Source organism: Lissotriton vulgaris, chromosome 12 (assembly GCF_964263255.1).
Source record: "Lissotriton vulgaris chromosome 12, aLisVul1.2, whole genome shotgun sequence".
NCBI lineage: Eukaryota > Metazoa > Chordata > Amphibia > Caudata > Salamandridae > Lissotriton > Lissotriton vulgaris.
Window position 1 is genome coordinate 721,567,069 of NC_141700.1, and position 11,847 is coordinate 721,578,915.

General features: G+C 44.5%; 1 non-coding gene across 1 annotated transcript; it reads right to left on the minus strand.

Annotated features, from left to right (window-relative positions):
• Positions 1 to 8,577: 8,577 nt before the first annotated feature.
• TRNAG-GCC (transfer RNA glycine (anticodon GCC)) lies at positions 8,578 to 8,648 on the minus strand. The gene has a single exon. It is a non-coding gene; the product is annotated as a tRNA-Gly (tRNA).
• Positions 8,649 to 11,847: the final 3,199 nt, after the last annotated feature.

Below are 11,847 nucleotides of genomic sequence, written 5' to 3' on the forward strand. Positions count from 1 at the left end.
GGTCCACCAGTGTGAGAGAATTTGGAGCTTTATTGCTCTCATAAATCAGAAGGAGGGCTCCCGCGCTGAGCACCTTTCAATAAACGGCTGATGGAAGGGACGCTCCCGCATAATTATTAATAGCTTTTCATATTGCGGCCTACTCAGCGGTGACACTTCTCTCTGTTCCCAGCTAAGGTTGCCTCTGTGAAGGCCCGCACCACCCGGAGTCCCACGAGGCCTCCAGTCACCAGGAATGGCACTGCCTTTGTGTTAATTGCTGGGCCCGTTCCACTGGCTGAATGCTAATAGCACCGGGAGAGAAGGGACAGGTGTGCAGAGCGCCAGCCCAGGGACTGCTTCATGTGACATGCACAGTTTCAATTTGTGCCATTAGCGGCTGGTGACATTTCAAAGGGGTGGGCGTAAACTTGGGGATGAATTCCATGTTGCAAAAAAAGCTAGTGAGACGGTTGTCATAAGAGGAGGTTCAGTGGGGAGGGACGACTCCCCAGAAAATTTTGAAAAAAATAGTAGGCAAAAGGTGCATTTTAAAGCACATTTGAGCAAGCATGAATGTTTATAAAGCAATTGTGAATGCATAGCCTTGAAATATTTAAACACTAGAAACCTGCCCCATATATTACTGCATTACCGCGCCATGTCACAGGTAAATTTGTTATAGAAGTGAGGTGATGTGTCAGTTAAATTTCACAAAAAGGATATCCTGTGTAAACTAAATCAGTATCTTCCAATTGCAGCTCTCTCCACGCTCAAACTAGACACAGTATTCATGGTCTCTCAGATTCTCAGCAACTCAATGCTAAAAACAAAACTCGGGCTTTCTGGATATTACTGTAACCTATACATATGATGCAATCACTGCCCTTCATTTCTGAGCAACTACAATAGCTAACATTCTATTTTTACTAGGCACTCAATAGTCCAGTTGGAAAAAATTAAAATAAAAAATGTCCTTTCCTAGAGTTTACAGCTTGTCCTAAGCCCATGGATCACGATTACCACCACTTTTATCCCCATCAAATACAGTTAGCCAACCATCACCAGCCCCGTGTTTATGTCATGACCAAATCGTTTGCATTTAATGCTCACATTTTAAAGAAGTTTGAGAAGAAAAACCTCTGCTACTCTACACAATATTGCTGTGTGGTGACAAAGTCCTAATCATTCAAGCTCCAGTTGAAGCATGTATTTAAAACAAAGCAATACATCATTCAGAAAGTAAAACTTTACTTTTCACAGCAAAAACAGTCCATGACTGCCCACAATGCCAGGATTAATATAGGCAGACAGGGCTCTACAAATCCCGGGCAGTAGGACCTAGATGAGGTGTGTCCCCTTCTCCTGTGCCTGTGCATCAACAGTTAACCAGGCCGGCCTCTCCATTAGTCTCCTGGTCTGGGCACATCTCCCTGCCCCATGCGCTCTCAGACCATGCTGTTTTACACCAGCCCTGCCACCAGTGCACTGCTCTCTCTGCCCTTAATGAGGACTAAGCAGTAGACCCTGGCATGAACTAACCCAAATACAACAAACCAAAATGGGCCTTCACTCCTGAAACCAGTCTACCACACCCTTTCCCAACTCCTCACAGGGTGGTCCCACCCCACCCTGTGACGTGTTGGGAAAGGGTGGGGTTACAATGCTCTCCACTCTCTGATTGACAGGGAGGGTTAGCTTTACAGGGCTTGCATACGAAATGCCCAGGGCTAACTCTACCTCCACGGCATCAGGGTTGGAGACTAGGCCTTCACCCTCAGCCTTTGCCGAGCTGATGACCTCACAGGCCTCAGCGCCGAGAGATTATCAGACGGCAAATACTAAGACGTGGAGCCTGCCCAGGGAGGAGCAACGTAATCACTGACTCACGTGTGTGTTGTTGTTATATTGATCACAACAACAACGTGGTGAGTGGGGCAGACAGTGTCCCCAATTCTAGCATTTTTTAAATGTGTATTTCATTTTAAAATTAAAACCGATTTAGCATTGCTATGGATTGAATGTTTTTTAGTGTTAATGAAAAAGGGGGCAGACTCCCGGCGCCCATACACAGAAACCGCCCCTGATTTGAGCCCTTCCTTTCAGCTGCCAGAGAGAGAGTGCCAGGCGGTGCCAAGCGTTTAGCTCGTGCTGTCCTCACGTTGAATACAGGGACTCCGGAAATGCCAAAATGCAATGGGCCAAGGACGAAGAGCTGCAATAGCATTCTGTGCTGTTTCTCGAGGCCGGTTCTATAAATAGTGAAGGAGTGAAAGACCGCTTATAAAGTTTGGCCCTTGGGAACATTTTTGGGTAAAAATTAAGAAGTGGGCCTTTGGCAGATTAGAACACCTTAGTATTGGGAACAGTAATATTTTGCATTTTGGTGTCACGGTGTCACCCCATGTGATGGTGTCACCTGGTGTAGTCCGCAGCCCCGCACCCCCGCTAGTGACTCCCCTGGCAAGAAGAAGCTTGCTTTCTCTTGTGCACTCACTGTTTGTCAAAATATGTACAATGCCTTGTGTAAGCTATCCCTGAAGTATATTCAGAATTGATGGATGCTACTCCAGTCACATCCCAATCGATCATTATTTTGTTCACCACGCCACTTGAGTTTGGTCCCAGCCATATACAAATTAGTATTGATACTGTTCCAATGGGAATATTCCAGCCCGAACTGCTAGACCAGTTCCTCCCCAACTAGAACACAAGCAAACCAAGTAAGGTTTTGCCCTTATGACGGCTCATGAGTAGGGCATAGCTCAGTTCCAGTGGCACCGTGTGCATAGGACCCAGACGTGGATATACACTTCTCACTTAGGGCATCACACTTTGAGAATACAGAAAAGTGATGAATGGAATGTTCAAATTAATCTCAGCCACTGGTAATTGCGGGGGCCGCACTCCAATCATCATTATTTAGCAAACCATGCTGCCTCGGTTTGGACACAAGTATATGCAAATCAGTCTTGACCCTGTTCCAGTGGGAACACTCCAACCGAAAACTGCCAGACAAAGTCCACCTGAACCACAACAAGCAGCCCATGACGAGCCAAGACCAGTTTTATTAGGGCCCATCAGTCAGATTTAGCTTGATTCCAGAAAAACAGTGTGCATGGGATCCACATATATATTAAGTCCCACAATGTGATATATATGAAAGACAAACCTTGAGAAATTTGATTTGGCCACTTAGCTGTATTCGTTGGTAAGCTGTGTGTGAATTGTTTTATATAACAATTGCTTTTTTAGGTTCTCTTTGATGGTATTTCTGAAAGAAGTGATTTTCATTGTTATCTTTCAGAATAATCTGGGAGAGATCAACTTTCCTGATATGTTACAATATTTCTTCCAAATCATAACCCTGAGTGTAGCACCCCTGTTATCTTTTTGATTATCAGGCTCTTGCAGGACATTCTGCATAGGTGCTGTATTTCTGGTTATAAAAGAAGCTGCCACCGCCTTGTTTATCATTCTCTGAATCACATTTAGTGGAGGAAAATAAGGATTCGACTGTCATTCAGCATTCGCAGACTGCTCTGAAGAATCATAGGAAGATTCATGTATCTCGATATGTTTCAGCTCGCTGGTCTGCTGAGAGGGATTCATGTCTTTTGTCTAAACAAAGACAAAAGTATTCGAACAAGCACCATTTCCTGCTTAGGACTTTGTTTCTGTAGCCCCAAGGTTCTGTTCTGATGCCTGTTCTTGTAGGGCCGACATTCGGGCAGTGCGACCGGTGCAGTGGCACTGGGCGCAGACCTGGAGGGGGCACTGACCTCAGGGGTGTGCTGTGTTTAGCATTAACTTATGATTTAAAAACACCTGCTGCAGAGTACCTTGGGCATTCAGCTTTAAGGCAGCAATAAAAATGTCAAGATAACTCTTGTGATGAAGGTTCCTCCTCAAGAGAGTCGCAGTTTTGACTCACCATGAGGTAGCGCAGAGAGTAATATACCTGCTGCAAATAATAGATTCATATTTTATGTGGATAACTGAGTGGATTTGTAAAGCCAGCCTTTACCAGTGCTTTATAACACATAAAATTTATGTGATAGAGCAGCTATGGAGAGATGAAGGGCACTTTTCCTGGGTGGAAGGCAGGGAATCAAATGTGGAGGTCTTGGTGGGGGTTGTAAAAAAAGATTGTCACCACCAGGGTCCATGAGCGCCAAAGCCAGCCCTGTGTTCTCGCAATGCTGACAACAGAAAAAGAATATTCAGCACTCTATTCATGTCACATTAAGTAAAAGTAACAGTTGATGGGTTGTTAATACTAAGGGTCGGCGGAGTTCCCGGAGTCGCGCTTTGCAGAATTCCCCGGAGTTGCGTCAAAATCTGTGGAATTCCATGCAGTTCCGCACCGTCCCAATCATTGTATTCACATAATGCGTTTGCTTAAAAAAACACTATAAGAAAACATAAATAATGATTTCAGAAGTCTACTCGATCCATACTTCCAGACCAGTGCCTGTCACGCCTCCAACAGGAAGCTGCACCGCAGCCCTCTGGCCCATGTCTGCAGTGCAACTAATCCAGGCTGCTGATCTCTTCAACCCTGGGAGCAGAAGTGGCCACAGCCAACAGGATCCCACTTTTACAGGGCCTGCCTCTGCCACCTTCATGGTCTGGGCTCAGTGATGCGCCACCTCGCCATGCTGCATCATGGGAGGGTGGAGCAGTACAGTGGTAGACGAGGATGTCCCAGATCCAGAATGCTTAGATGGAGAAGGTCTGTCTTCTGTTTTTTCACTTTGCGTGCCGATAATGCCTGACTTCTATGGTAACTCAGTAAGCCTGGGCTGGTAAGTTTGTCTACTTCCAGACAAGAGGGTCACCTTTCTTAAAACTAACGCAGATTGGTGATGGAAGTAAATATATACGGCACTAGCTGGGTTTAAAATAGTTTTTTCCAAAATTATCAGACCATATATTTTTTTTAAAGATATATTTGAATAAATCTGTCTCAACAATTCTTGTGTAACACATTAAAATAAAGTTTGACGCTTCTAGAGCCATGGGAACTCAGTTGAGTTTTGACACCAAAGTAGTGTTTCCTGTCATAACAATAATCTCTCAGTGCCCCCTTATTGGGCGATGAGAGTACCATTGCTAATAATCTGTACCGGTTAGTGGCCAACTCGAGCCTTGTGGCTTACTTTTTTTTGGTTGCGGCCAGGCAAGGTTTTCCTAAACTTAATTCCCATAAAGGATTACTGCCGTCAGCAGCCCCCATGTGGAATATATGCAGGGCCCCTGTATCATTGTTGTGGGAACAGGAGCATAGAGACTGGAGAGATCGCTTCTCCTTGAGCTGTGAGATTGCTGCCATGGCCGGGCTGAGATTTCACTGCGTCACTTTTAGGACGCTGTTGCGTCAAAATCTTGCGCCTGCCTCACTGCAGGCGTAAGACTGACGCAAGCCCTTTCACATGGGGCTTTCCCCATGTGAAAGGACACATTGCTGGAGTTGCGTCACTTTTGTGACACACTCCAGCAATGCGTCACTTTTGCGCTTACAGATACGTCAGAAATACTGACATCTCTGTAAGTCCTTGCGACATGATGCGTCATGCATTAAATATGACGCATCATTGGTGTCGCAAGGAGTGCGCAGTGAAAAGTGACGCATCGCTGTTTTCACGCAGCGATGCGTCACTTTTCATAAATGAGGCCCCAGATTTTTTTTGCCAACCTCCATGCTCTCCAGCGGACCGCAGAGTCACAAAGTTCCATAAACGTCGCCTACGGAGTGGAGTTAACTGCCCACCCTTAGTTACAACATAAGCATTCTTGACAATCAGAATAATCCTATGTGAACCACTGAACCTCTCAAGTAGGTTTGCAGTGAATGCATGAAAATACTTATGTGTATAAGCACTGGCTGAAACATAGCCACTATATCTCTCTAACAAGTTAAAAACCAAAGAGGCAATTCTCCAAAGGGTGCTGAAGCAGACCTTTTGTTACCTGTTGCTGAAAGCGGCAGCAAACCTTTTTATGGACGACAGAATTAAAAACAGCAAATACTTGGGGCTGATATGGTTTTACTTCCTGTATCCCAGTGGTATGGGAACAATTTTCAAAGTGAGTGTTCTGCCATCAGTGATACATCACTGAAGTCATAGAGTTTGTGAAAAATCGAAGCGTTATACAAAGAACAAGTGTAGCAAATGAGCCATGTCCATTCAGCATGAGAGTTGCATGGAAGTGGTATGTAGCATGTACAACCTGTAGTATGTTTTGGAGCAAACTGTCACAAATATATTACTAAAGCATGGTGTGGCATTTAACTGCCATTTACAGACAGCATATTTTCCATTGCAATAGACACGTAATTTGCACAGACATGTTGATTTACTGATTAAGACTATGTAGGGCACAAACAGTAGATAACGTGAAGCATTTCTGTAAGTATTTATCACTGTGAATCAATGAGTAAAGTGCCTTGATTTGCTCTAATCTTGTTAAAACCTTTGTTTTCATTACATTTAAGAATTACAAAAGATGTGCCCCCATTGTGCTTTCCTAACTAGTGATTATTCTGAAATAATTATACTGTTCATTTACAGGTATTTAAATCAGTGAGTAAAACATATCACTCCTTCAGCATTTCATGCTCCCTGAATGCCAGGCAAGATGTTCATATACTTCATATTTCACTTTACAAAATCTTACAAGATTGCAACCAGAGAAAGAAAAGTAAACACCAATCTCCATTTCAAAAGATTAAGCTGCAATTTGTCAGAAGACATAGCCTGACATTTGACCTTTGTCTTTGAATGCATCCCAAATGTGACAAAATATAAAAAAAAGCATCTTTATGGATCCTGAAAGAAAGTCATGTTGCCCCCCCCCTACTTTCAGACCCTATGGATGGATAGAGATGTGGAAAAAGAGACTAAATTACGGGAAGGGAGCTGTGGGAAAAGGACAATAATCAGAGTGATGCAGGGAAGGTAGACAGATCGGTAAAAAGATTTAAGCTAAACATGTGGATACAGTGGCGTAGCTAGACCTGAGACAACCCGGGGCGGTACCTGCGTTTGCCGCCCCGCTTCGGGATTCCTTGAAGGGTGGGGGGTGCAAGCGAATCCACAGATTGCCGCCCTGCGACGTAGCCACACTGAAGGTGGCAGGTAGGAGCAGGGGGAACGGAATTTTGCCATTTTGTCGCACCCCTCAGTGACATTTTGTCAACCCCTCAAGGATGGCACCCAGGGTGGCCCACACCCACAACACCCCCTTCCTACACCACTAGATGGATAGAACAGAATGTTTTATCAAGGTTCAGCATGAGAAGGGAGTCGTAAATCTTGACAGCAAGATCTAATGCTTAAATTGGGCAGGTACTATTGGGTACTCAGTACCAGCACTTCTTTAATTTGGAAGGGATAGTTCCAGCATTTCTCAGCACTGCTCTAGTGCTTTTAATTGGATAGTACCCGCACTACTCAGCACATCTCCAGTGCTTTTAATTGGATAGTAAAGCACTTCTAAGCACTGCTCCAGTGATTTTAATGGGACGTGCAGCACTTCCCAGCACTGCTCCAGTCCTTTTAAACAGAGAGTACAGCAATTCTCAGCACCACTAGAGTGCTTTTAATTGGATAGTACCAGCACTTCTCAGCACTGCTCCAGTGATTTTAATGAGAGAATCATAGAACTTATGCTCTATTGATTTCAGTTGGACAGTACTACACTTCTCAGCACTCCTCCGGTGCTTTTAATGGGAGAGTACCAAGACTTCTCAGCACTGTTCTGGTGCTGTTAATGAGAGATTAAAGCACTTCTCAGCACCGCTCCAGTGCTTTCAGTTGGACAGTACTACACTTCTCAGCACTCCTCCGGTGCTTTTAATGGGAGAGTACCAAGACTTCTCAGCACTGTTCTGGTGCTGTTAATGAGAGATTAAAGCACTTCTCAGCACTGCTCCAGTGCTTTCAGTTGGATAGTACTAGCACTTTTCAGCATTGTTCTAGTGCTTTTAATGTGAGAGTACAGCACTTCTCAGCACTGCCCCAGTGCTTTTAATGGGAGAGTAATAAGGCTTCCTAGCACTGCTCTAGTGCCTTTAATAGGAGAGTACCAGCACTTCTCAGTAGCAGACAGGTACTTTGGGAGAATGAGTACTTATCTGCAGGTCTATATGTTCTTTTAAAGCTCGAGTGAGATCTCTCGCAGGTTCAGTGTCTTGGGCCCTCTGTACGTCTAAGCACGTTTGCGGAGTCATCCCCATAACACAGACCTTAGTCATTTTGTTACTTTTCTTAAAAAAAATATTATAGTCATCTCAGTAAGAGAAGGAGTGTAATGTAAGTAAGGTAAAATCAGCGAGGTTGCTGCACTGTGCTTTACACACAATAAAACCCGACACGTGGCATGGTGCTTGGAATTTTCGAAACAGCTCCGAAAGCTACTTTGAGGGGATTGTTCCACGCAGCGAGTAAACCTTTCTAGGAAACAGGAAACCTATATACAATATTTCAAAATCGTACAGCCCAACTTTATATTTTAAAATACTAAGACAATTCTCAATACTTCTGAGATCATGTAAATAAATAATCATTCCAAAAATAAATGAAAAAATATACCTGCATTGGCCGGGAATCGAACCCGGGCCTCCCGCGTGGCAGGCGAGAATTCTACCACTGAACCACCAATGCTTAGCTTGTCGCACTGTGCGGAAATGCGGACATATAGTATACAATGTGAAAGTGAACATTGAATGCATTTTATAAAGAGAGCAGCTGCGAAGCTCCATGTAGTATGTAACAGGGTCTATCTGTGACCCACGGATGCTCCATGTAGTATGTAACAGGGTCTATCTGTGACCCATGGATGCTCCATGTAGTATGTAACAGGGTCTATCTGTGACCCACGGATGCTTCGATATTACATAAAAAACTCAGAAACACAGAAGATGATAAAACTTGACCACCGCTGATGCTGAATCTTTAGATGTAGGCAACGCTACACCACCCGGGCTGTACCTGAACCAGACAGAAACAAAGATGCTGCACAGACCAACCCATGCCGGAAATGAAGAGAAGTCACAGAACTGACATCCGCAGGCGATGAAAAGACAATGCTTTCTGTACTGAGCAGATACAAGCACCAAAACCAATAAATATATCCAAATGGGCAAAGCAGAATAAAACTCTGCACTTGGAAGAAGAGAGTCCAGAAGACTGGCTGAGAGTTAAAGCTCAGGACAGGGGCGTCAGGGATGAAAGTTGGTCAGGGCTAGCAGGAAAGTAAACCATGGACTGCTCATAACACCAGCAGAGAAGGACCGACGCTTCCCAGCTGGACTGACGCTTCCCAGCAGGACTGCTGGGCTGTTTAAGATGACATTACAGGCACTTCCTCGGGGCGCTGGGATGCACTTAAACGGACGACCGTCTCTGTCCAGGCTATTAAGAACGGGAAGCATATTCGAGAGATGAATGTTTACCTTTCAAGTTGGACGTGTCATTAATTACTGCTTAGCCTGAGCGCATAATAAGGCAACCTCACCGACAAATAAAACATTCTTACAGAAAATGCATCTTAAAACGAACATTTTTCTCTGCATTCCATAGAAAAAGGTTTCTGCGCATATATGTGTACAGGGCAGATCTACCGTATGAAACAATATACAAAAAAGCTAGATATTAAATTTAAAAAATAGTCTTCCCACTGCAGTACGTTTAGGATGCAATGACTTCGCTTGATGAAAGCTGGCAGGTTCATCAGTTGGATAACGTAGAAGTGCGGAATGGACTCTGCTAATAATCACACACTGTATATGTATTCAAGATCCTAGCTGTCAAATACCCACCCACAAAGCTTAATCCGGATTCGAACCGAGGGTGCTGCAGCTAAATGCAGAGCACTCACCACTATACATGCCTCTGTGCTATCAACTGTAGTGAGCTCTCATAGGCTGGATCGCATCGAGCACTTTTTTTTTCGAAACTGAGTTTTTTATATATATTGAAAGAACTTCATGCCTGCTTCTCTCGGTAGCGCTCCTAATTATTCCTACAGAAAATGACTGCATAAGATGGAGTTTGATTCTACAACTCGGTGCAATATTCCAGATGGGAATCCTGAAGTGTGTTCAGCGCTGTAGATGTGGCTACCAAAAATTGGTGCATTATTCCAGATGAGGCCACCAAACTGGGCACAGACCCCAGGAAGGGGCCACCGGAGAGGCGCACAACAAAACAGGGCCACCATCATTGAACACAATGCCCTCGAGAGGCCTAGAGAGGGGACTCAGTATGCAAGATAGGGCAAGATATGGCATTCCAACATTCAAAGAGTTGGATCAAAACTCCAAGTCAGGCATTGAGAAATGGACACCATATTACAGACGGGTGTGAGGCACTTGACGCAATACTGCAGCCGAGGCTCCCAAGGCAGACACAATACTTCGAAAGAAGGATCCAGATATGGATGCAAAACTTCAGGTGAAGCCTCAATAACTGAACAGAAGCATCAAATACTCGGCCTTCACAACTTGACGCAGTGCTACAGGTGACCAATTTTAGCTTGACACAATACACCATGTCATTATCCACACACTCACAAGCACAGTCCTACAGATGACGCCTCTAGACTGGACTCACCCCAAATGCAGCACCCAGAAATGGAAACAGTCTCCAAGATTGCTCCAAAATTAAAATCAATACTCCAAATGGATAGGCCAGAACTCAACACAACACTGCAAATGTGGCGTCCTAAAGCAGTGAAAGTACTAGCTGAGAGCCTGAGACAACTAGAACTAGACACAATACTGCAGACAACGCCTTCCTAACAGAACACCACACCCCTGGTGCAGCATCCAGAAATGGGGAAAGTCTCCAGGTTTGGGGCAAAACTGAAAATAACACTCCACATGTATTGACCAGAACTAAACACGGCACTGTAAATGTGGCCTCCTAAAGTGGTTCAATGTACCAGGTGAGTCATCTACAACTAGACACAATTTTCCAGCCTGGCTTCAGTAACAAGATGATATCTGCAGCTCTGGAGACATTATGGCAGTGGCGACCTCTAAACAAGAGAAAAAACTTCAGATGTTGCCACTAGAACTTGATGCAAAATATGAGATGTGACTCTGATAAAAGGCACAGAACTCTAGATGAACCCTCCAGAACCAGACACCATACACTAAAGGCGGCCACCAGACCAGGAGACAATGTGCCACCAGTGGTCCTTAAAAGTAGCACCTGGTGAGGTTTGGAAAAATGGAGTAGAACTGCAGACGGAACAGTGTGTACCTGGCAAAACACCCAAAGTGGTCTCTGCAGAACTAGACACAACTCTTCAGAGGGGCTCCAGGCTTGGGCCTGAGTAGTCTCAATTGGTCTCGAAAGTGGGGAGAAATTGTCCAGGCGAGACAGCACGGTCTAGATACATCACGCCAAAGGAGCCCTTTGGAAATGTACACAGCATTTCACATGAGGATTTACTTGTGATGTGCACACTTCCTGATTGTAAAAGAGCTTCTGTTTCCACCTGGTTTTATTACTGCTCCATCTGCACCCCAACATTTAATTTGGCCTCCTCCCCGTTTTATCATGTAAATGAAGCTTGCAACGCCGCTGGCTGGGCTGTAACCATCTGTACTCTAAAGCTAAGTTTACACGGCTGCTGCCTGTGCTGTGCCCGTTCTTGAAGCACTGAAGCTTGAACCTCTTCTGCCTGTTCTGTAAGAGTGTTGGTTACGGTATTTAACCATCATAATAGATATATAACTTCTAAACAGTATTATTACGTATATGTGGATAACTATAATAAAAGCAGCAGCGGGGTGTTGCAGACAGTTAATCTTTGTTAATTTTGAGACAGCACGACTTTTTAGCCTGTTCGGAA